The sequence below is a fragment of the Spermophilus citellus genome, assembly GCF_964194105.1.
Source record: "Spermophilus citellus genome assembly, chromosome: 11".
In the NCBI taxonomy this organism is placed as follows: Eukaryota; Metazoa; Chordata; class Mammalia; order Rodentia; family Sciuridae; genus Spermophilus; species Spermophilus citellus.
In genome coordinates this window covers 64,050,804-64,077,821 of record NC_138192.1, presented here as the reverse complement: position 1 = coordinate 64,077,821, position 27,018 = coordinate 64,050,804, and the positions used below count along the sequence as shown (strand labels likewise).

Here is a 27,018-nt window from a genome sequence, read left to right as displayed (position 1 = left end):
TCAGTGAGACCCTGTTTCTAAAAAAGTACAAAATAGGGCTGGGGATGTGGCTGTTAGGTCCAGTGCCCCTAAGTTCAATCCCTGGTACCAAAAAATAAAAAAGAATACTCAGCATCACCAGTGAAACTCCACATCATGTACAACCACAGAATGGGATCCTAATTTGAGTAAGTTATATTCCATGTATGTATTGTGGCTCAGCAGTAGAGCTGAGCGAAAGAAAGAAAGAAAGAAAGAAAGAAAGAAAGAAAGAAAGAAAGAAAGAAAAGAAAAGAAAAGAAAGAAAAAAATATTTAAAATAAAAAATAAAAAGAACCAAAAAGAGCATTCGGGAAGATCTAAGAAAACAAATAAGCCCAACATTAAAACACAATGTACCATCTTTAAATGTCATAAAACCAGAAAGAAAGGTTTTTTACAATGGTGAAAAGATCCTATGTCTGTGGAAAAATGGATCTTGTACAAAAGTAAAGTAAAAAGAATAGCTTAACAATATTAAATTCAAGACACTGCCTGTAGTAGTGAGAAGTGTTTATTTAACTTTCAATTGAAATCTAGCAACTAAGTGTGAGGGGAGGAACAGGACACAACTGCATATATTCACAATGAATCAAAAACCAAACAAGGGGCTCTGGGTATAGTTCAGGAGTAGAGAACATCAACGGTGAGACCCTGGTAAATCCCTCACACGACAAAAGGAGGGTGAGAGGACCCACAACCATAGGAACCTAAATGAAGAACATGTCCCTAGGAAAATGGGAGTGTAAATCATGAAATAATCAGATGAAAGAACCTAAAAAGCAGTGACAAAAGGGAAGGTTTATGGTAAAGCATGTAAACTATTTTTAAAAGTTGCATCATAGGCAAACTATTTCATTGGCATGTGGCAGAGATAATAGATAGTACAACTGGGAAAAACCACACTATAAGGATCAAAAGATAATTTTCAAAAACCAAGTTTTTTACCTTAGAAAATATAGCCATCATTAAAGATGGGAGGTACAGCTGTATTGGTTGAACTTTTTAAAATTTACAGTCATATGAACACAGACTATTCAATCAATTTTGTTACAAATACACTGTAGAATGAAGGTTAGAAGAAGTAAGAACAATGGTGAAAAACAAAAAAAAAGCATTTTAAAAAATCATGAAATAACAGTATAAATATTACGAAGAAATATGGAGGTAAATAAATCCTAGAAGAAACAGAAAAAATTGTAAAAACAACTTTGGAGAGTAAAAATAGGGATGCAATGAAGGGTGGGGCAGAGCTTCCATTCTTTTTTATAAGTAGGATGCCTAGAACAGTCCCAGTTTATGTCTTGTAACAAATTCATGTTCATTACCCAATATAATTATTAAAACACTGTCTACATTGTCACAAGTGTCCTGGTTTGAAAGATAAAGCATGCGGTCACCTTACTTAGAAATCTTTTCTATCATCAGCTTTTTATAAGTTATGTGCAATTTTGGTAAGGCCATACAAAAACTTTGTAGAAAGGTGAATTTGGAAATTTAAAGAAGGCATATATTAGGAGAAAGAATATTCATGTTTAAACACTGACATTCAAAAACCCATAAATAAACCCCCAGCACAAAAAAGGAAAAGCTCACAAACAATAAGCAGTAGACATCATTTTATTAAGAGGGCTATGAAAATACTAAACAAAGGACTATATTTGTGATCTAAGGATTTAAAACAGGGAGACAAAATGCTTTTTGAAAAGTAAATGTCTACAGTTGCTTTTTAAACAAAGTAAATGTCTACAGTTGCTTTTTAGACAACAATAATGCTCTTAATTATGCCTATCATAGTTCATTTTAGCAATATTTATACCCAGTTCTTACTGGCAGAATGAAACTAACCCAGTAGGAAATCTGCTCAAACAAATCGCTTGGGAGAAGGCAAAGAGGCAAAGTCCTAAGAGAGATTTAATTTGATACTGTATGAAACTATTTTTGGCAACTCCTCTACATAAATGGATTGAATTTTGACAATGTAGGTGTTAGACGAAAACTTATATAATTTGGTTGTGTAAGTTGTAGGTCAAAAGCACACCCAATAAATAAATAATAAAATAATGTGCAGTCCTTGGAAAACTCTACCAGACCACCTAACAAGGTTCTATAAAGCATTTTTTTTAAGAGTTTGCTGATTTCACTTAATAGTTTTTCTGACTTTTTCTATGTGCTAAACAAAAGGATGAGGTGGGAGCGAGTCACATTGAAAATACTGATGTGGTACCTACAAAGAAATTGTAACCCTGTGAAAAACAAACTACAGAAATAATCACACAATTTAAATATTATAAGCATTATAAAGTAAAAGGTATAAGGAAGAATAAAGAGCAAATCACAGCACCACAGTAAGAAGAAGATATTTTAAACGTAATATTTTTTAAAAATTTTTCTTTTAGTTGTAGGTGGACACAATATCTGTTTTATTTATTTATTTATTTGGTGCTGAGGATCGAACCCAGTGCCTCATGCATGCGAAGCAAGCACTCTACCATTGAGCTACAACCCCAGCCCTAAATGTAATATTTTTAATAAACAGTTACAAGTACTTCACAGCACAGAATTCATATGTACAATCTTTCAACATAATGGTCTCTTAGCTTCCTTCTGTTGTTACATAATGAAGCTTTAAATTCAGATTTGATTCCAGAATTGGAAAGTCAAGTTCTCCCTTGTGCTTGGTGATAAGATAAAAATTTGTCACCAGGGGTGGCTTCAGAGGTGGGCCCTGTACTTGACTAAAATTTCTGCTGCCTGACATCCTGAAATTCTTTAGAATTTTATCTTGGAACTCATGTTTTACAAGTGACAATGGAACCTGAGCTTCAGCAGGAGAGGGTATATGCCTCTCCACCATATCTCACCACTCAATCTGCATATAGCACACCTGACTGTTGTGCAGTTTCTATAACACACCTAATCTGTACTTGCTTTGAGCCTCACTGAACTCCCAGCATGATAAATTCACTGGAATTCTTTGCTTATGTCCCTGATGAACAAGTCTATGACTGAGCAAGGGGAGGCAGGCATTAACAGATATAAGAAGCCAAACTTTCCAGTTTCTAGAACATGCTTCAAATGCATAAAGGCTATGAGACGCAAAGCCACAAAAACCTTGCAATCAATATTTGAAACTGTGAGTTTGATCCCCAGCACCACAAAATAAATTTCCCTCATCTTAAGTAAGGCATTTTTATTGTGGATGATATATGCAACTAGAGTAGTATTTGTACCAATTTCGCAGTTTATATAGTCTGTCCATTCACAAATGTAGTTTGCATTATTTTTTAATTTATTGGTACTGGGGATTGAATCCAGGGATGCTTAACCACACAACCAGCTCTTTCTCATTTTGAGACAGGGAATCGATAAATTGCTGAGGGCCTTAAACTTTCATTCTCCTGCTTCAGCCAGCCTCCCAAATTATTGGGATTATAGGCATGGGTCACCACACCCTGTAGTTTGCTTTAATTACTAAAAAGATTAACTAATTTTTTCCACAGGTAATTTCATTCAGCATCCTAGGAAGTCTGCAGAGCTCTTTAAAAGAAGCTAATGTTTGTGGCCTGATGAACTCTACATCAAAGGATATTTAGAGAAATTTCCAATCACAAACAGCATTAAATCTATTTGCATCTATTCTGTAGAAATAATTTTGCTTTAAAGTTTCTCTTAGCCCAGGTAAAAGTCAAATGGAATTCTGTTTCATTACCCAACATGCAGAATTCTGAAATTAGTTGTGTACTGTGTTATTTGAAATTCACCAAGTTCTTAGTCATATGTTAACTGCACCTAAAGAAACTTTTACCTCACAAACTTATCCTAGGCCTGGTTTCAAGCCTAGATTGTCTCATCACACAAGACTTACATGGATAAAAGGATAAAACAAGAAAGCTCATCTCTAATTATATCCTTTACCAGGCTTTCTTTAAAGGGGAATTCATAACCACATATTTTCTTTTTTATCTCATCCAACCAGTAACAGCAGCATTTCCCAAGCAAATTTTCAATTGCTTTCCATCATCTTACAAAGGAAGGCTATTATGGTTTGAACGCACACCCCACCTCCCAACAAAAAGTGTGTGCTGTAAACCTAGTCCCCACTACAACAATGTTGGGAGGTGGAGCCTAAGAGGTTTAGGTCTTGAGGACTCCAACTTTATGAATAGGTTAATGTTGACTATAAGAAGGCTTGAGACAGTTCAATTCTTTCCCCTACCCCTTTTATAGGAAGATGCAGCAAAAAGTCGACTAACCAGATGTAGCCCTGAACCTTGAACTTCCCAGTCTCCAGACTGTAAAAAAAATAAATCTCTCTTTAAAAATTAAAAAGTTTTTTTTTTTTGTTTTTGTACATGGACACAATGCCTTTATTTTGTTCATTTATTTTTATATGGTGCTGAAGGTTGAACCCAGTGCCTCACACATGCTAGGCAAGCCCTCTACCACTGAGCCACAACCTCAGCCTCAAATTTCTCCTTTATAAATTACCCAGTCTCAGGTATTATATAGTAGCACAAAACAGACTAAGATGAAGTCTAAATTCTTTAGCCTACCATCCAGAATGCCAACCGACCTTTTCCATTTAATTTCCAATCAGATCTTAAAATATCTTAGCTCCTGTTCAACTTTTAAAAGTTAGTTAGTGGGCTGAGGTTGTAACTCAGTGGTGGAGTGCTTGCCTAGCATATGTGATGCACCCTCAGCACCACGTAAAAATAAAGGTATTGCATCCATCTACAACTAAAAACAAACAAACAAATAAATAAAAGTTAGTTCTCAGTACCTAAGAGTACTTACTTTAGCTGCTAAACTCTATGAATATAATAATAAAGATCTATCTCCTGAAATTGTATTTCATAGGTGGGGTTAGCATATGGAACATATAAATAAACAAACATGATATAACATTAAGACAAATAGAGACATACAAAATGCTATGAGAGATTGTCAGTTCTTGATAATGGCAGATCATTCACAATCCTTTCTTAAAGCAATGAAAAATAAGAGAACAATATAGAGGTTTCTAAAGCAATAAAGTAATGAAAAAATAATTATTAGGTTAAGCTGGGCACAGTGGTGCATGCCTGTTGTGAATTGGAGGTTGAGGCAAGAGGATTACAAGTTTGGGCAACTTAGCAAAACCCTGTCTAAAAAAAGAGTTGGAAGATAATCTCAGTGGCTGAGCACACCTGAGTTCAATTCCCAGTATCTCTCTCTCTCTCACACACACACAAATTACTAGGTCAATAATGAAGGCAAAAGGGAATCCAAAGAGATATGAAAGTATAAGAACAATTTCTGTCCTTAAGGCATTTATAAAGCCCCAGATTTAAATGTTCATTTTGCCAGTCTCATGGAAGAATGTCAAAGCTCAGCACACAAACAAGGTGAGAAATTTAACAGGTCACTAACTCAAAATAAGCTGGACTCCAAAGAACCACAACGTCAGACTAAGAGTTATCCCAATAATAAACAAGCTCCTGTGCTGATTTGCAGACCAGGCTGATGTTATTTGGATATATAAATGGAAGTTCAACCCTGAATTTGGCTTAAGGTAGTCCCAAACTAGTAATCTACCAACCTAAAATTTGCTGAAGGGCCATGTCTTTATGCTAGGCTTCAAATTATTTCTGTTTTTTTTTTTTTTTTTTTTTTTTTGGCAACAGGGATTGAACTCAGGAGTCCTCAACCACTGAGCCACATCCCCAGCCCTATTTTGCATTTTATTTCGAGATAGGGTGTCACTGAGTTGCTTAGTGCCTAGCAGTTGCTGAGGCTGGCTTTTAACTTGCGCGCGATTCTCCTGTCTCAGCCTCCCAAATCCCTGGGATTACAGGCATGCACCACTGTGCCTGGCTTCAAAGTTCTTTCTACAAATTATTTTTCAAGAGCAAGAAGTAGGGAAAGACTAAATATATGCTGAAATAAGGCACTATTTACAAGGACATTGAGACACATAAGAGAGAACAAGAAAAAGTAGCCCAAGTCTGCCAAGTTATGTATTTAGGCAGATATAACTGGATTTACAAAATTTAAATAGAAGCTTGAAAATATGTTCAGGGAACAGGAAAATGCAAAATGAACACTACTAAAAAAAGTACTAAAAAGGAATTTCAGACTGAAAAATATAATAACCATAATTAAAATAAATGACCACACAAAGATAAGACATCCAAAATGGAGGACATTCTAAAAGATTAATTGCTCAAGTCTTCAAAAAGTCAATGACACACACGCACACGCGCACACACACACACACTTCTGAGTTTGCGACTGAAGATACAAAACCAAATGCAATAAATGCATGAACCTCAATTGGAAGCTGTTTCAAAAAGACAACTGAAAGATGGAATGTGCACTCAATTTTCATAGTGTCATAATACTGACCAGTAAATATAGGCAACATTATGTGTATATTTAATTTACTATCCACCCCCCCCTTCTCATCTTGAATACTTCCCTAACAAAATTGGGGGAAGTGTTCCATCTTTGCATTATATAAAGTCAAAAAAGAACAAATCTCTAACATAATGAGAATAAGCTGGATAATTTATAAAATCAGGTTTCCTGAGTACACCTCAGAGCTGAGGTGGCAAAGCAACCAGATGAACTGAGCTACAAAGAGTGGCAAGCCTCTCTAAAGCGATGGGACAAAGGTGGCCACCATAAAAGTGCTAAGAATATAACAAAATTTATTGAATTCCTAAATTCATAAAGGCCAAAAATTTCTTAATGAAACAATTAACTCTGAGCCAATTCAAGGAAAAGTTTTTTTCTACAGGCCCTCACTAAGTCTTCACAAGAATGGGGGCAGGCAGAAGATCTGAAAGGTCCCTCTCTGCAGCTTGACCACAAAGAACCTGGCTACATTTAAAAGAAGAACCTCAAGAAACCCATTTGTGTTTCACATCCTGATCAAGTTCAAGGCTGCAAAAAGCTACTGCTAGGGAAAGGTTAAGAAAACTAGTTTCTCCAAGAACTCTGCACTGATATAAGGTAGGTCTGTGGCCACTAGGAAGAGGCCAAGACACAACCTGCTCAAGATCCACCACTGACACAAGGCAGAGATAAGCTGACATAGGGGGAAGAGGAAGGTATAAACTTCCTATGCCCTAGACTCTATAAAAGTCAGGAAAGAGCAGAAATGCTGGCAAATCCCCACCCGAGGAGCAGGAACACAGAGCCTCCCAAAGACTGAAGACATACCAACAAAATTACAGAGCCTCCCAAAGACTGAAGACATATCAACAAAATTAAGAACTCCTGCCCCTACCATCACCACCACAGCTTTGCTTCATATAAGAAGGAAAAACAGTCTACTATGAGGAAGGTATAACAGCCTTTGAGAAACCTCTCTGTGGAATATGGACAGCAGAGACCCTTAAGGGGGCTTTAAGAATACTGAAAAATATTATCCGGATTCTAGGTCTCACACTAAGCACTGAGCAGTAGCAATCTACTAATGGAATACTCTGAAGGAAAATAAAGCAATAATAAAGTTCAGACACAGCTTAACTACAGACTAAAAACCAACTCAACCCATCACACTAAAGCCTTAAGCAAAAGTAGAGTATACCTTAATCAAGGCAGTCTCTATTCGTTCACTTACAGTATTTGTTATTCAAAAAAATTTTAAAGACACACAAAATGTAAGAGAAAAAAGAAAGAAAAATCAAGAGATAAAACAGTAAAGAGAACCAAACCCAAAGACACCCCCCACTAATGTTAGCTAATGGGGAAATAAATGGTAGAAGGAAGCACAAAAAGACACATAACGGCAAATACAGAAGAGAGGGTTTGAGAGAAAGAATGACGGTCTATTGTACATATAACTGGAGTGACAAAAGGAAAGGAGGCTTCAGAACAAAAATTTTTCTGAAACTGATGAAATTTTAGCTGAAACTGATGAAAAGTCAAGAAGCTTAACAAATACCAACTAGAATAATTAGGAATTCACACCTAAATAACTCCTACCAGACTGCTGAAAAATCACTGTACTTAAACAAACAAAAACCTTCAATGTTATGGAAGCACTGATTGGGGAGTCAAATGTTCCAACAAGATGAGGATTTCAGAAGAGGTAACATTTGAGTTGACCTCTGATGACAAACTAGAAAAAGAGAAGGCAGCATAAAAATACTAAAAGCATGTTTAAGAACTAAAAATAGAAAACAACATATAAGGGGTGCCATTCAAAGCACAGAAAGGGGCACAGGAAACAAGAACACTGATGCTAATAAATGCAGAAAGTAGATTATATCCAAATTGTAAAGGCACTTGTGTTCTCTGCTCAGCAGTAATTTAATAAGGAGGTGACCCTGGAGATCTCTATCACGGTGCTTGGGGACTATTTTTCACCCTAATTACTTAAAAAATTTTGTTTCTGACAAACAACTACAGCTTTCAGAAAAGAAACAGAACTCCAACAAAACACTGTCTAGCTTTGTCTGCCCTCAAAAATATGTTCATATATAGCTTGCTGTATTTTTAAGGCTTTGGGACCTATAAAGAATTTTGAAACATGGTAAACTAAAAACAAAACAAAACAAAAAATTTTGAAGCTACACTGGTATCCTGGTCAATTTATAGGAAGAGAAACACTGGCTCCGAGACAAATATGTGAGGGCCCCAAGTAGTGAATGGATAGAAAACAGATTTGATGCGTAGAAGAGAATTTTAACTGGGGGAAGAAGGAAGAAATTAATACAAAATACTGATAAAGAACAAATATTTTAATATTCTTTTTCCCCCCAGGGGGTTGGGAATAGAAACAAGCTGGTATTGAAGAATGAACTGTCTGAAGTAGGCAGAAATCCAGAGGATGCTGGAAGTAAAGTTTGAAAACATGGCAGAATAGTGTGAGCTGACAGATTTTTCTATCATACTGATTTATTTACTTATTCCCAGGCATATGTGCTACCTATGCCTTCTATCTGGTAAGCTTAGCACTCCCTTCTCCCAAATTATTCTTTAATTAGTAAAACTGGAGAGCTATGAAAAAGGAAACAAAAACTTTGGGCAGTGTAGGAAAATACTTGGAACAAAGCTCCACCTACTACCCTACCTTACAAGTACAACTTTCTCTGTATACTACCAAAAGTTGCTTATCATGTAGAGCTTGGGCGTTTTAGTTCACCAAATTTGGAAAGCTGTGAATTCCTAAAAGGAGAGCAACAGCAGGGCAACTACCCAAAGTTTTTCTTTGATTCTGCTTACAAAGGCTTTATTTAAGTATCCTTTTTTTTTTTTTTTTTTTGGTCACTCTAAGATCACTATGCCCCATTACTATACTCATGGTTTTCTTCAGCTGTCAAGAGTCACATAGTAGTCACAAACCAAATAACCAGCTTAAAAAAAAAAAAAAAAAAAAAAGAAAAAAACCTTATCCATATTAACAAATGCTAATTCCTACACCTAATAGTCTTTCCCTATCTTTTAATATATTCATTAACAAAAATGTATTAATGCATTAATAAAAATTCACTTCCCATTCTTTCCAAAATAGGAAACTGAGATGTGGCAGGAAATACAATAGGCACTGCCTGATTTTTAGCATATGAGCCTATTTCTGACAATAGAGAAATGAGTTAAGAGTGCAAGTTTTGAAATAGGCCCCTTACTTGATGTAACTCTAGATTTACTGTAATACTTCATTTCCTCATCCATTTCACAGGTATATTATGTGTTCTGAAGACACACAGCATGTGCTTAGCACATACTAATTATTAAGCAATGCCATCAATGTTAAGAATTTCAACTCAGTAGAAATTCTTTTAGCTTTTCTCATTTCAAATTTGTCTTTAATGCACTGTAAAAAGACCTTTTAAAGTCATTCAGATTTATGAAAGGATATTTACTGCAAGGAAAGAAACTTCCCTGAGCTTACATATATAATTATGTGCATTTAAAAACTGGAAATTTATAGCCATTTTATTCACATTTGCAAAATGTGAGAGGAACCTTTCAGATCTTTCACATTTGCAGTATTCCTGGGTGATAGCATTACTGGTATGTTTTTTTCTTTCATACTTGGCTTTCCAAAATTTCATTAATGTAATTATCCTACTTTATTAATTAAGAGAAAAAGTTACTTGGGGGGGGGGGGTCCACATTTTTTGCTGTGCCCCATTTGGCACACACCTGTAATCCCAGTAGCGCCAGGGGCTGAGATAAGAGGATTGCAAGTTCAAGGCCAGCCTCAGCAACTTAGCAAGGCCTTGTCTCAAAAGCAAGCAAGTAAATAAATAAATAAATAAATAGGTAGGTAGATAAATGGGCTAGAAATGTGGCTCAGTGGTAAATTGCCTCTGGGTTAAATCCCCAGGACTAAAAAAAAAAATATATTAAAAATCATAACATAATAAAATCTATACAGTATTTCAAAGAAGAATAATTGATCCATTCTGTCTCTAAACTGCAAGTTTATAGTCTTGGCACTGAAACACCACAAAGTCATAAATATCAAAAATTAAAGGGCTGGGGCTGGAGCTCAGTGGTAGAGTGCTTGCCTAGCATGTGTGAGGCACTGGGTTCGATTCTCATCACCACATATAAATAAATAAAATAAAGGTCCATCAATAACTAGATTTTTTTTTAAATTGAAGTTTGGTTCTAATACAGACCAATTGGGAGCTAAAATTAAAATTACTTAATGAAGTGGAGTTTAGATTACCTGGGTATGAACTTCCACATACCAATCAATAGTCTTCAACAATTATCAACATTTGAACAATCTTGCCTATTTTACCACCCCCCCTCCCGCCAACATTATTTTAAAGCAATCCCAACGGTGACATTTATAAGAATGCCTAGTCTTGCTGGTCTCAGCAAGCCAAAGAAGGAGGATCTCAAGTTCAAAGTCTGCCTCAGCAACTTAGCAAGGCCCTAAACAACTCAGGGAGACCTTATCTCAAAATAAAAAATAAAAAGCAGTAGGGATATGGGCTCAGTGGTTAAGTGTCCCTGGGTTCAGTCACCAGAAAAAAACAAAAAAACAAAACAAAAACAATCTTAAAATTGTCTAACTGTGGATCAAATATGGATAAAAAAAACCCCTCCACCATAAAATGGAAACACCTTTGCAATGCAATCCTCACAGTCTGCCCTGGACAAGACAGAGTCTCATTTTCCCATCCCCCTCAACGTGAACTAGTCTTGTAAGAGACACTTCGATGATTTGAAAAGGTTTTAAGAAATTTTATAGCTACCATTTTTACTCTTGGAATGTTATCTGAGACATTCATGTCATAAAAAATCACACAGACAAGGCCTAGATGTCAACCAACACCAACTGAGAAACCAATTGAGAGCCACTACCAGACATGTGAGTAACAACATCTTGAACCTCCCAGCCTGGGAAACCCTTCAACTGAAAGCTGGTACACATGTGAGCCCAGACAAAACCAGAACTGCCCAACAGGCACAAAGAACAGGGGGGAGAAAAAAAAACAACAACAGTAAATAGTTGTTTTAATTCATTAGGTTTTAAGGTGGTTTGTTATGCATCCAACAGCACAAAAGCTTCCTAACAGTGTAACTTTTACTTTCCTAATATTATTCGATGTGAAAAATCTAACAGATTCTGACTCAAAATTTATCTTAAATATTAAGAAAGGTTAGTTAATGAGTTGCAAAGAGCACAACATTACTATATGATAAATTTGTGGCACAAAGGCCAGAGTTTCACAAAACATAAATGTGTTTTGATAGGTGAGAATCTTCCAGAAGAGTTACAATTCCATTATTTATACTTCCTTATCCTTCTGTTTAAAACAACAAATAACAACAACAGCAAAAAACACTAGATCCTGGATAAAACTTTTTTTTTTTTTTTTTTGGTTAATGAGAAATTATTTGTTGATTCCAGTGAACAGGGAGACATGGAAGATAACAATGGCAAAATGAGAGAAAGCAAAGGACTTTGGGGTCCTTAAAAAAAAAAATCCCTGATTTTTAGCTGATATAATTTATGGCATAAAAATATACCCCGCAAAAGTTTCAATATCCCCATGGGAAAAAATAACTATGGTGTTGTCTACATTAGAGAACTTGTTCTTGAAGTGATTTTACTCTGTAGGTGTCATGTTTCAATCTTCATTCAGGAAGTGGAAACCATTTTAGGGTTCTTTCTGCAAAGTGAGAAACACGTGATAACCAGCTTTTAAGGTTCAAACCTTGCATTTTCTTAAAGAAGTTGACAAAAATGAGCAAGAGCAATAGTGATTTTAAAACTACGTGTTAACTTATCTAGTTTAACCAGTAGAGTCAAAAGAAATGTATTTGAGAACAGGAAAAACTGGCTTTGACCACAATAAGTTCATATCAGAACAGAAAAATTAGAAATGAAGATCAGAGAAAACCAAAACCCAGCCAACTCTCCAATTATAAAGTAATTTTATCCCCTACACCCAATCATTTTGGGTTGATCTTACAATAAGCAACTTTTATGATTAATTAATTCCCTATAATAAAATTCTGCTTGAGTGAATTCCAGTAATCTTAGTATGAACTTAAAATCCTTTCCATTTTAATTTTAATCATTCTAATGTGATCCATTGTTGATTTCATGATTTAGCTGTTAAAAGGTACATTAATTTGTTGCTTAGAAATGAAGTTTGATGTAAACCTATGCATTTCACTTAAGTATTTCATTTTTTTTTTTAAATTTATTACTAGTACTTAATTATCTGTGGAAATAGGTTTCAGCTATGGGAAGCAAACTGTCACTTCCTAAAACAGACCATATCATGACTTTGCAGTTTTCTTATCAAAGTCCTAGCCATCTTTCACATCTTAGTTCAAGCAATACTTCCTGTAAAATTTCCCCCCAAGATTAAGCACCCCTGCTTTATGCTACCACAGTACTACAAAGTACACTAAGACAATAATAGTAGTTTCTTTATATATTAGTCTGATGACTAAATTGTGAGCTGTGGAGAGAAGCACTATGTCAAGCTCCTTCTTGTAATGAGAAGCCCTAATCTACTAGCCAGAAAATAAAGTATGCAGTATCAAAACATTTTACATTACTTGATAAATTTTGCACTATAAAATTACTTGCTAAAAATATTTTAAAATGTGGGCAATTCTTGAACATATACAAGATGAAGAGGTGTAAGAGATGGGATATATAGCTGCCTAAAAAAACATGACAGTCACTGATGACATGTCCATGTTGACACTTTCACGAAGAACATACAGGGGAAATAAGCCCTCCTATCAACATGGCAGAAGAAAAGATATCACTTGAATTTATTATAGGAGGAGTTCTTATTAAAGACACCTGACCCTGGGCTAGGAGTAAAGCTTTGTAGTACGTGGGTGCTTGGCATACACATGACCCTAAATTGGATAAAGACACCTGACCCATCATGACATTGAAAATAACCCAAGATTATGCAAGTTGACCATTTAGGTTAAAAGAATAGTTATTAAAAGTTCTTATCTAAAAAAAACCTTTGTAATATAGACCTTGAATTTAATGTAATGTTCCTGAGGAAACCTCAAGAGGTTAAATAATTATGACAAAAATCGACTCAAACCAGGTTTTCCTACCCTAGTGCACCACTCTTACTTCATGAAATACTTACAGAGCAATAAAATAAATCCTCCATTTCTGAAACAAATTTGTTACCTCATAAAAATCACTAGTTAACACTAGCTATCTGCTTTCATAATGGTTTACTATTTGCCTCAAATCAAAAATTCATCTCAAAGCCCTTACCTTTCAATACTGGACAGAATTGGGGAAGATGGGCATAAGAAACGGGGAGATTTAAAATCATAAAAAAGGAAGTCCTACAAAAATTGGGTCCCTATTAAATTCAATTTTACATGTCACGCTTAATAGTATCAGAGAGCAGTCATAAAGAATTTATTACTCACACAGATTTTGAATATTGATATTGACTTTGGAACAAAGGAAAAAGTATTAACTGTAGTATTTTGCTGTGTGTTTACGTTCATCTTCACTACGCAGTTTCATCGAAATCAGAGTATTCTACTACTCGCGCCTTCCATATTTTCACTTCTTAGGCCAACAGGTCTGTTCTAATACATATCGCCACGTATTTCAATTGAAGAATACATTATCTACCAGAAAAAGTGTCACGATATTCAGGAAGTGGAGCTGTCAATTAAGGAACCTTCACCGAATACAAGGGGCTGACAAAGTCTCTTCAATTCGAGGCAGGGTTCGCTAAGCCCTAACCCTCCCCGCCAACACCGCACTCACTGAATACCTCATTCGCGACACCCCAGACTCGCAAGGCGCGGTTGGACCCTCCGGACACCAGCCGAGTAGAGGGCCGCCCCGGACCAAAGTAGGACACCAGTCCCTTCCCCGCGCCCACCACGCGTCCAAACGGAAGACGCACAATCCTGTCCTACACCCGTCACAAACTCCTACACCGGTCTACTGGGTACCGGCGGCGGAGGCCTGCCCCGGGACCCAGCTCCTGCACCCCATCCGGAGAGGTGGCGGCCTCTATGCCCAGGCCCGCACTTGGTGGCCTCCCCTCCCCCACCCGCGGCCTGGCCTCGGACCCGCCCCGCCGGAGGGAGAAGTCCGAGCTACGCAGCATATTACCCAGCTCCCGAGCTGCCACCGTACAGGGCACGACGTGCTGGCAGCGACCACACCGCCGCCTTCCTCCTCCAAGTCCCAGGCCTCTGAGCGTGGCAGAGTCGTCCGCAGCGAAGCACAATGGCGCCGGTCCCTTTCTCAGATCCGGCGCAGAACCAGCCGCCACCGTTAAATGCCCCTCCCTTCCTCTCCCCCCGCCCCACTACGCGTACCTCCTGGCTTCTCGCGAGAGGGGCGGCGCTGCGGGAATCCGAGGGAAGCCGGCGTGCTCGACGTACCCCACCGCGGGGTGGTGCTCTGACTGCGGCAACCGTTGAAGGGCTGCCCCCGGGAGGCAGCGAGGCGCCTCGGGTAAGCTGCTGCGGCTGGTCGGCCGGCGTGCTTGTGGCTGGGCGTGCGTGTGTCCGGGCGCGGAGAGCAGGCGCTGGAGGCCTGGCCCTGGTTGGCCGTCCTCGCCTTGCTGACAGGGAGCTCCTAGCCAGCCTCCTTACTGCCTGGCGCCCGGGTCGCCGCCCACAGGCTCTCGCCCCCTGGGGCCAACCTGCAGGGCCACAACTGGAAAAACCACCGGTTTTTTTTTCTTCTTTTTTTTTCGAGCGCTTGGCAAGTGGCGCAGTGAACGTTTATCGGATTGAATGAAGCACTGCCTTTTCTAGCCTTCCCTTCTCCCCGCCTTCTCCTTGCCCTCCCTGTCTGATTTGAAGCTAACCCTTGAATGGTTTGGTTTGTCCACCTGTGGTGGTGTCCTTGTGGTAATGAAGCCTTGGTGGGGTACTTTCACAATCATATCGTTTAAAATCATAATATTACCCTTTGGTAGTGTAACTACAGATTTTGCAGTAAAATTTCACTTACTTATAAAAAGGGAGGGAAATTGTGACAAATGGTTTGTGAATAGTAGACGAAACTTTCAAAACCACTGTGAATATAAAATAAGAGGTAAGTAATTGATACATAAAGGAATAGGCTAAAGGGAAAAGCCACAGTTTGGGTGGATTTCGATGATATGTGGATTTTGAATAATACGTTAAACAACATTTTTAATGGTAAAGATCAGTTACTTATTGAACCTTGGACATATACTTAAGGCAGTCAGCATTATAATGTTATTAAAAACAATCTATTGATTCCTAAAAATTCCATAAGTGGGATATGATGTTTATATGTATTTGTCATTTCATCTGAAGGGAATGGAATATCAATCTCTATCATCCTCATTTTACTGTATCTTGGAGACTGTCTTTCACTATATTTTCAAATATTGTGAATTTTGAAGATTTTTTTTTCCACTGCTGGGGATTGCTGTACCATTGAGCTACATCTCCAGTCCTTTTATTTTAAGACAGAGTCTTGCTCAGTTGCTAAATTGCTGAGGCTGGCCTCAAACCTGCCATCCTCTATCCTCAGCCTGACAAGTCCCTGGAATTACAGGGGTGTGCCATGGCACCTGGCTAATGTTGATTATGTTAAAAGTTGACACAGATTTCACTCTTTTAGGGTATGAGATGAAGATTAAATGTCTAGTGCCGGGTAAAGTGAACACAGATTACTTGTGAGGAAATTATTTTGCCAGTTTGAGTGGCCCTATAGCACAGTGGATGTATAAATAAATACACACACACACACACACACACACACACACACACTCCCTGAAGAATTAGACTGCATGGATTCAAATCTTAGTCATGCCTCTTACTACCTTATCTTGAACAGTTCTTTAACCTTGCTAAGATTAGGCTTCCTGTGAAATTGGAGTTAATAAAAAATACTTATATCTCACAGGTTGTCAAAGGGATTAAATGAGATCCTGCTGTCAGTTTCTAAAATAGTCATCATTCCAAAATTATTAGCTATTACATTCCATGTCTACACCACCACTAATATTGTGTTTCTGGGGCTTAATATCATATAGGACCCTTAAACATCTTTTCAAGTTTATTCAACGCCAAGAGAAATGATGGCATCATTTTCCTGAGCTATGGCAATCAGACCTGGTAGTGGGAACTTCTCTACAGAACTCCCAAACCTGGCAAGAATGCTGCAGATTTTGGCAGATGATGGCTTCATCCCATCCCAGCACTAATGATATTATTAGAGGTGAGTGTGGCACCAATCCCCCAGAGATTCCAGATTTTAGTATTTTTATTGATGCTAGTAAATAAAGGTCACTAATAAATCTGGTTTTATTCTTTTTTAATTCTTAAATTTCTTTTAGTTAGTTTTACATGACAGTAGGATGCATTTATCCACTTTGTTATATCATACATACATGGGATATAATTTCATTTTCATGTTGCAGAATCATATTGGTCATGTAGTCACATATATACATACAGTAATAATGTCTGTTTCATTCTACTATTTTTCCTATCCCCACATCCCCTCCCCACTCCCTTAATCTAAGGTAAAGCTATTCTTCCCTAGTGCCCCTGCCTTATTGTGAATTAGCATCTGCATATAGAGAAAACATTCAGCTTTTGGTTTTGTGTTATTTCGCTTAGCATGATATTCTCCCAGCTCCAACCATTTACTGGCAAATGCCATAATTTCACTCTTCTTTAAAGCTGAGTAATATTCTATAGAGTATATATACCTCATTTTTTTAAATCCATTCACCTATTGAGGGACACCTAGATTGATACCATAGTCTAGCTACTGTGAATTGAGTTGCTATAAACATTGATTTTGCTATGTTACTATAATTTTCCTTTGGGTATAAACTAGGTCAGATGCTGGTTCCATTCCAAGTTTTCTGAGGAATCTCCATACTACTTTCCATAGTGGTTGCACCAATTTGCAGTCCCACCAGCCATGTATGAGTGTACCTTTTTCACTGCATCCTTGCCAACATTTATTGTTGCCTCTATTCTTGATGATTGCCATTCTGACAGGAGTAAGAGGAGGAAATCTTACAGAAGTTTTTATTTATATTTCTCTAATTGCTAGAGATATTGAACACTTTTTCATATATTTGTATTTCTTCTGGGAAGTGTCTTTTCAGTTCCTTAGCTCACTTATTGATTGGGTTATTTGTTTTTGGTTTTTTTTTTTTTTTTTTTAGTGTTAAGCTTTTGAGTTCTTTATATATACTAGAGATGAATGCTTTATCAGAGGTGCATGTGGTAAAAGATAAAAGATTTTATCCCAATCTGTAGGCTCTCTCCTTACATCATTAATTATTACCTTTGCTGAGAAGAAGCTTTTTAATCTTAATCCATCACATGTATTGATTCTTGATTTTACTTTTTGTTCTTTAGGAGTCTTGTTAAGGAAGTCACATCCAAGGCTGGCACGGTGAAGATTTGGGCCTGTTTTTTCTTCTGTTAGGCACAGGGTCTGTTCTAGTGCCTAAGTCTTTGATCCACTTTGAATTGATTTTTGGGCAAAGTGAGAGATAGAGGTTTAATTTCATTTTGCTACATATGGATTTCCAGTTTTCCCAGCACCATTAGTTGAAGAGGCTATCTTTTCTCTAATGAATGTTTTTGACATCCTTGTCTGAGGTAACCATATTTATGTGGGTTTGACTCTGTGTCCTCTATTCTGTACCATTGGTCTACAAGTCTATCTTGGTGCCAATACCATGCCGTTTTTGGTACTATATCTCTGTAGTATAGTTTAAGGTCTGGTATTGTGATGCCTCCTGCTTCACTTTTCTTGCTAAGGATTGCTTTAGCTATTCTGGGTCTCTTATTTTTCCAAATGAATTTCATGATTGCTTTTTCTCTTTCCATGAAGAATGTCATTGGGATTTTAATAGGAATTGCATTAAATCTGTATAGCACTTTTGGTAGTATGGCCATTTTGACAATATTAATTCTGCCTATCCAGCAGCATGGGAGATCTTTCCATCATCTGAGGTTTCCAATTTCTTTCTTTAGTGTTCCGTAATTTTCATTGTAGAGGTCTTTCACCTCTTTTGTTAGATTGATTCCCAGGTATTTTATATTTTTTGAGGCTATTGTAAATGGAGTAGTTTTCCTAATTACACTTTCAATGAATTCATCATTGATGTATAGGAATGCATTTGATTTATGGGTGTTGATTTTATATCCTACTACTTTGCTGAATTCATTTATTCTAGAACTTTTCTGTTGGAATTTTTTGGATCTTCTAGATATAGAATCATGTCATCAGCAAGTAGTGACAGTTTCAGTTCTTCTTTACCTATTTGTATACCTTTAATTTCTTTCTTTTCTAATTGCTCTGGCTAGAGTCTCAAGGATGATATTGAATAGAAGTGGTGAAAGAAGACACCCTTGTCTTGTTCCAGTTTTTAGAGGGAATGCTTTCAATTTTTTTCTATTTAGAATGATGCTGACCTTGGGTTTAGCATATATAGCTTTTACAATGTTGAGATACATTCCTACTATCCCTAGTTTTTCTAGTGTTTTGAACATGAAGGTGTGCTGTATTTTGTCAAATGCTTTTCTGCATCTATTGAGATGATCATATGGTAATTTGAATTTTCTCTCTTTTTCTCTTCATTAACATGGCTAGGGGTTTATATATTTTATTTATTTTTTCAAAGAACCAACTTTTTGTTTTGTCAATTTTTTTCAATTGTTTCTTTTGTTTTGATTTCATTAATTTCAGCTCTGACTTTAATTATTTCCTATCTTCTAGTGCTTTTGGTGTTGATTTGTTCTTCTTTTTCTAGGGCTTTGAGATGTAGTGTTAGGTCATTTATTTGTTGACTTTTTATTCTTTTAATGAATGCACTCAATGCAATAAACTTTCCTCTTAGTAATGCCTTCATAGTGTACCATAGATTATGATATGTTGTATCAGTGTTCTCATTTACCTCTAAGAATTTTTTTATTTCATTCTTGATTTCTTCTACTATCCATTCATCATTCAATTGTGTATTATTTAGTCTCCATTTGTCCTAATAGCTTGTATTTTTAATTTTATCATTGATTTCTAACTTCATTGCATTGTGGTCTGCTAGAATTTTATTATCTCTTTTTTTTTTATTTACTAAGAGTTGCTTTGTTGCATAAGATATGGTCTATTTTAGAGAAGGAGCCATGTATTGCTGAGAAGAAAGTATATTTGCTCGTTGATAGATGAGATATTCTATATATGTCTGTTAAATCTAAATTTTTGATTATAGCATTTAGTTATGTAGTTTCCTTATTTAGTTTTTGTTTGGAAGATCTGTCCAGTAGTGAGAGTGGTGTGTTAAATTCACCCAGTATTATTGTATTGTTGTCTATTTGACTCTTGTAATTGAGAAGGGTTTGTTTAATGTACATAGATGCTCCATGGTTTGGAGCATAAATATTTATAATTGTTATGTCCTGCTTATATATACTTCCTTTAAGAAGTATGAAATGTCCTTCTTTGCATCTTCTGATTAACTGTGGTTTGAAGTCTACTTTGATGAAATGAGAATGGGAAATCCCTGCTTGTTTACGCAGTCCATATGAGTGGTATGTTTTTTCCCATCCTTTCACCTTCAGCCTATGAATGTCTTTGCCCATGAGGTGAGTCTTTTGAAGATAGCATATTGTTGGGCCTTGCTTTTTAATCCAATCTGCCAGCTTGCATCTTTTGATTGATAAGTTTAGGCTGTTAACATTCAAGGTTATTATTGAGATATGATTTGTATTGCCTGTCATTTTTATTTATTTGTGGTTTTTGATTTGTCTTAGTTTCTGATTTAGTTCAGTGTCCTTTTAGTGTAGATCCTTCCTTTGCTGGTTTTCACTTTTTTTTTTTTTATTTGCTCCTCATGGAATATTTTATTGAATGCTCTGTAGTGTAGGCTTTCTAGTTGTGAATTCTTTTATTTTTTGCTTATCTTGGAATGTTTTAATTTCATCTTCAAATCTGAAACTTACTTTTGCTGGATATAAAATTCTTGGTTGGCATCTGTTTTCTTTCAGAATTTGAAATATATTATATTTTTATATATTATATATATATATATATATATATATATATATATGTATATATATATATATATATATTTATTTCCAGGACCTCCTAGCTTTGAGGGTCTGGGCTGAGAAATCAGTTGAAATTGGAATTGGTTTACATATACATATTTTGATTTTTTTCCTCTCACAGTCTTTAAGGTTTTATCTTTATTCTCTGTGTTAGTCATTTTCATTATAATGTGTCTTGGGATGGGTTTGCTGTAATTTTGTACATTTGGGGTCCTTTAAGCCTCTTGTATTTGATTTTTTATTCCATTCTTTAGATTTGGGAAATTTTCTGCTATTGTATCATTTAAAAGATGATGCATTCCTTCAGTTTGTATCTCTGCTTTTTCATCTATTCTGATAACTCTTAAATTTGGTCTTTTCATGTTATTCCATAATTCTTGGATGTTCTGTTCATGGTTTTTTACTATCTTCTCCACACATTCAACTCTACTTTCAATATTATATATTTTGTCTTCATTGTCTGAGGTTCTGTCTTCCAAGTAGTTTAGTCTATTGGTGACGCTTTGTATGGAATTTATAATTTGGTTTACTGATTGCTTCATTTTGAGGATTTCTGCTTGTTATTTTTTTCCCACGATCTCTAACTCTTTATTGAAGTAGTCTTTCACTTTTTATATTTTTTCTTTGATTTCACTCGAGTTTATCCTTTACTTCACATATCAATTTAACTATATACAATCTGAACTCCTTCTTGGACATTTCTTTTATTGTGTTATCAGTGGCTTCTGTTGTTGAAGCATCTTGGTTTGTTTAGGGTGTTTTTTTCCCTTGTTTTTTCATGTTGTTAATGTGTTTTCCCATCTAAAAGTATGGATCTAAGGCAGGATAAATTCCGCCCTGTAGACCGATAGTGTCCCTGAGGGTTTCCAGTGCTTCCTCTTTACTGGTGAGACCAATATCAATAGCACTCAGTGTACACAATATGTAGCCTTAAACGTAATAGCTCCCACTAAGTCGTCTACTGCTTTTTTGCATTAAACCAAAATTATGAGTTCAATAACTATCTGTAAACAGAATATCTGTTAAAATGATTTACAATTTCAGTGATAAGAGAACAGAGGTAACGTAGTATGTAATATTTGTAAGAGAGGAAGAGAGAAGCTAGAAGTAAAAATTCACAGGAAGATTGGAAGAGGAGCTGACAGAGATTGGCTTTGGTTGGAGAAAAATTGGAAAGAATATCCAAGAAAATATATGAGAGAGCATGAATACGAATAAAGAGAAAAAAATTAAAGACATAAGAATTCAACAGAAATGCAAAACACCATTCAATTATCATTGTCCTACACACAGTGATGCATAAAAAAATCCTGTTCCAAATATGGTAGAAAGATTAGTGAATCAAAAAAATAAAAATAAATCTTGCTGGAAAGTTGATCTGTCTCCGTCAATGTTCAACAGTTTCTCAGCCCTGTCTCTTGATGTGTCTCAAGATCACCAAACCCAGATCAGCCCTTGCAAACCCAGACTCTGTCCCACCAATTCAGGCTTCAGATACTTCAGGCTCAGACACACTGCAGTCCCGAGATCTCAGTGGTGCTCCTACTTGCAGAGAGACCACCAGGGATATACTCGTGAAAAGGAGCAAACCTGAGATAAAGCAGCAAGACAAGGGCTACCAGTACTTTCAGCAAGAAGATCCCAGGCTCCTCCAAACCCACAGGCACACCTGCACTGGACCTGCAGGTCCCAGTTGGTGTCCCCAGACAGAGCTCTTGTGGTGGTAAGCCTGCTGGCACCCAGGCCTCAGGCCCTGGCTTGTGTCCCAAAATGGGTGCAGCCACCTGCAACTAAACCTGCAGTCTCCCCTGAAGTAGTCCTCTTTGCCGTGGTAGCAACAGTAGTGGGGGTGGTTGTTGGCAGCAGGCAGCTGGTCAGCAGTAGCTGTGGCTGCAACTGCAGCTGTGGGGGCAGCATCATGGGTGATCTTCAGGAGTTAGCAGCAGTGTCAGCTTCAGTTGCATCTGGGGCAGTGGTGTCTTCTGTGGCAGCAGCACACAGAAGGAAGACCTCCAGGTGACCTCAGGCTGGCAGCAGTGGAATCAGGGAGCAGCAGTGGCAGTAGTGGTGCAGGCGGTAGCAGTACAGGCGGCTGTGTTTTTATTGTTCTAAACAATTTAGACACCATGGCTACCTTTCATCTATGGAGTTCCCCTACTTGACTTTTCTTTGCTAAACTTTTTATTCTTTGTGACTGACTGGCACTCTTTTCTGTATATAAACATCTTTGTTCACCACTTGCCAATACCATTCACATTATTTTACATTTTTGAACGTGGCTTCTATTCTAAGATAGTGACTATTATTAATTTTCCCCCTTCTATTTTAAAAATTTGTCCATCTTATGTTTAAGTACCTGGCCTTGGGTTTGATCTCCAGCACTGCAAAAACAAAGAAAAGAAAACAAAGCATTCAAAACATCAGTTGGTTAATGTTTGCTAAGTTAACAGCAAAAGCGTTCAGTCCCAAAAACAATAGTCAAAAAGATAAAAAAAATGAAAGAAAGAAAGAAAGAAACACATCTCAAAACTCTTTCTGAGAAATCACTGTTACATATAACTTTCAATCTATAACTCATAATTAATAGGAAGATCATTTCTTAGTTTCTCCAGAATATCTGACCTGATCAGGAAAAATTCCCAACTTCTGGGGCATAGTTCCTATTCCGTATGAAAGTGCTTTTCATACTGCCTTAATAAAGGCAGCTATCTTACCAATAAAACTAGAATTTGGAAAACTATGGTACACAGGAAAATCTGGCCCAGCACCTGTTACTGTAAATACTTTTATTGGAACAAGTCATGCTCATTAGCTTATGTATTGTCTATGGAATAGGATTCTCCAGAAAACAGAATCAATCATATACATTATCTATTAAGAGATTTACATTAAAGAATTAGCTGATGCAGTTGTGGGGTTTGCACATTTAAAAATAGGTAGGGCAGACTGGCAGCCTGGGAACTCATATAGGATTTGATACTGCAGTCACAGAATTTCTTCTGTAGGAAATCTCATTTGTTGCTCTTAAGGCTGATTGGATGAGGCCCATCCACTTTATAAAGAGTAATCTTCCTTTCTTGAAGTCAGCAGATTGTAGATGTTGATCACAACTACAAAATACCTTCACAGCAATACCTAGAGTGTTATTGACTGTGTAACTTGTACTGTAACCTTGCCACATTGGCATATAAAATTAGCCATCACCCATCCATGGTGATTTCTCCTTGCAATAGCAGAATTGAGTAGTTGTGACAGAGGCTATATGAGACAAAAATCCTAGTCAATATTTGGTTCTTTATAGAACATGCTGATTTGTGGAGTAAACCATAAAACTAGAGTGAACTAACCTCTGTTCTTATAATGGAGTCCAGACAAATACATGCAGACACATGCTTGCTTATGCATACCCACGCAAATATACATAGAAACTTCACAATGATGATAATCAAGAATTGTGTGGACTGGGAGTATAACTGAGTGGGAGAGTGATTACCTGGGTTCAATCCCCAGCATCCCTCAACCAAAAAAAAAAAAAAAAAAAACAAAAAAAAAACTGGCCTTCATGGCCACTTCAGATTACATTTTATGAAACTAGAAATAGGAAACGATACTAATGTAAATTCCTTCTGAAAAGTTTTTATATCTCCCTTCTTATCTTAAATTGTTTCATGTGTACATAAATACACAGATTTATAAAAAGTATGTAAGCAATTATATATCATGCATGTTATTTTATTGTAGTCCTTTTCCTTCCCCTTTTTCTTTCCTTCCTCTACCTTTTCCTTTTTAATTTGGCTCTCTTGCCTAGATCTATTACTTTATTTATTTATTTTAAAGTTCAAGGCCAGCCTGGGCAATTTATTTTATTTATTTGTATGTGGTGCTGAGAATAGAACCCAGTGCCTCACACATGCTAGGCAAGTGCCCTAACCCACAGCCACAACCCCAGCCCAGGATCTATTACTTTATAAACATCCTTTGCAACCTACATTGACAAACTACTGTAAATCTGTCTATTTTTTTCTCTGTATGATCATATAATCTTAAAAGATCTCTGTGTATGTGTGTGTTGTGTGTATATAGAGAGATGTATACACAGAAATACTTATATTTAGATATATTGATTTTTAATCATTTATTTTATAAACAGTATAAAATGTAAACATGTATATTTAGGGCCAGGAGTACAGGTCAGTGGTAGAGCATTCACTTAGTATGCAGGAGGCCTTGGGTTCTATCTCTAGCACTGCAAAAACAAAACAAAACAAAGCAAAAAAATCCCTAAAAACATGTATCTTCATCTTACGTTTTTTTCCTCAATAGTATTTCTTCTCTGAAAGTTTATTTGTAATTGGTTATTTATCTTTTACTATCAATTTGCAATTCTTACTACCATTCTGTTGCCTTGGTGTTTTCTCACCTCTATTGATTTTGCATTTACTATCTTTTCTTGTAGATAGACACTTTTTATCATTAAAGTTGTGATTCCTTTTTAACTTCTAGATTTCCAGTTTAGGTTTAAAAAAATCTTAACTATGCCTGAATCGTATTATATAGTACCCTAGGTATTCTAGATTAAGCAATCTTTTTTTTTTTTTTTTTGGTATTGGCGTTTGAACCCAGGGATGCTTACCCAACCAAGCCACATCCCCAGCCCTTTTTAATATTTTATTTGAAGGCAGGGTCTTGCTCAGTTGCTAAGTGCCACACTAATCTACTGAGGCTGGCTTTGAACTCGTGATCCTCCTGTCTCAGCTTCTCAAATTGCTGGGATTACAGGCATATGCCACTATGCAAAGCAAGATTAAGTAATCTTAATTAATCTCATATGTTTAAAAAATTTTCATTTTTATATGTAGAATAACATTATAGGATCTAGTTTTATCTTCTCTAAAGGTAGCCAGGTGTGTCAGTAGCATTTATAAATATTTCATTCTTTTCTATGTAATTAGAAAGACTACCTTTGTCATATATTAAATTTTTAAATTTTTTAAAATATACTTTTAGCTGTTGATAGACCTTCAATTTATTTATTCATATGTGGTGTTGAGAACCGAACCCAGTGCCTCACACATGCCAGGCAAGTGCACTACCGCTGAGCCCTAGCCCCAGCCCCCAATTTTTAAATTTATACTGAATTTATTTCTGGATTTTTCTATCCTGAGAAGGATGTTATTTGACATTACAAGCACTAAACTGTTTAAAAAACAGTTACTACCTTTTGAATCTTATTTGTTAATACTTTTCTGCAATTCTGTCACCTTTCTATTCTATGATATTTGAATTTCCTCTAGAATCACCCATCATGCCTAAGTGCTTTTTGCATTATATAAAGCATGTTAGGTTATCAGTCTGCCTAAAATTATCTTAATTCCTTTTTTCCACTTTTATTATTTTCCTTCATCAGCAATTTGCTAAAGCCATTGAATATACTTCAGTTACTTAAAAACACCTCATTAGAGCTTTTTGTATAGTTTTTTTTGTATAGCTTTTTGTATAGCTTTTTGTACAGTTTTTTAAAAACTGTACAGGTTCACACATGCATCAAATTAATTAGTTTCTCAACCCTGTTTGTTGTCCCAGAGTCCAATCTTTAAGTTTTGTACCATGGAGCTTTAGCTACTCTTTTTTTTTTTTTTTTTTTTACTTTTTTATAGTTGTATATGGACAGCGTGCCTTTATTTAATTTACTTTTTTAAATAATTGTGCTGAGGATTGAACCCAGTGCCTCACACATGCTAGGCAAGTGCTGTGCCACTGAGCTACACAGCCCAGCCCACTTTAGCCACTCTTAACAGCAAGTCTGCCATTGTATCATGCTCAGTATAGAAGAAATCATGCTTTTTTTTATATTATAACATCATAAATAGTATGGAAATGGTGATATACTTTAAATATTTTGCATAAAATGTGGTTATAAGTCTTAACTTTTGCATAACATATAAGCATTTTGGTGATGATTATTGATTTGTCATGGTTTGAATATTGTCCTCTGCAAAACTGAGAACTCTGCACTTTTAAAAATTATATTTTAACTTAGTTTTTAGAGTTTGTTATTTAGTACTTTCTTTTTTTTTGTACTAAGATTGAACCCACTGAACTAAATCTTCAGCCTTTTTATTTTTTATTTTGAGACAGGGTCTTGCTAAATTGCTGAGACTAGCCTCGAGCTTGCAGTCCTCCTGTCTCAGCCTCCCCAGCTCTGGGATTACAGGCATGCTTCACGACTCCTGGCTATTTAGTACATTTTTGTTTCTTTCCATAGGATTAATTTTGCATTAATTTGTGGGAAGACTTTTCTTGGGAGATTGATTATTTCATTGTTTCCAAATTCATTAAAGTATTCTTTTAAGCTTGTGTTTATCTCACATAGTTACTTACATTGAGAGTTTAGTAGCAAGGAACAATGGTGCCCACATGTAATCACAGCTGAGGCAGAAGGATGGCAAGTTTGTGGTC

At 36.4% G+C, this 27,018-nt stretch overlaps 2 protein-coding genes across 3 annotated transcripts in view; one reads left to right on the top strand and one right to left on the bottom strand.

Annotated features, from left to right (window-relative positions):
* The window catches only part of MARCHF7 (membrane associated ring-CH-type finger 7), a 52,982-nt gene extending 38,207 nt beyond the window's left edge, over positions 1 to 14,775 (bottom strand). Inside the window, exon 1 of one of the 2 annotated variants that reach the window (XR_014018034.1) lies at positions 14,609 to 14,775. The gene's annotated coding sequence lies outside the window, so the exon portion shown is untranslated. The remainder of the gene's footprint in view (positions 1 to 14,608) is intronic. The other variant, XM_081261498.1, reaches the window with a different exon arrangement.
* Positions 14,776 to 14,840: 65 nt separating this feature from the next.
* Positions 14,841 to 27,018, top strand: part of BAZ2B (bromodomain adjacent to zinc finger domain 2B) — a 373,522-nt gene continuing 361,344 nt past the window's right edge. Inside the window, exons 1-2 of the mRNA XM_081261487.1 lie at positions 14,841 to 14,956; positions 16,518 to 16,702. The gene's annotated coding sequence lies outside the window, so the exon portion shown is untranslated. The remainder of the gene's footprint in view (positions 14,957 to 16,517; positions 16,703 to 27,018) is intronic.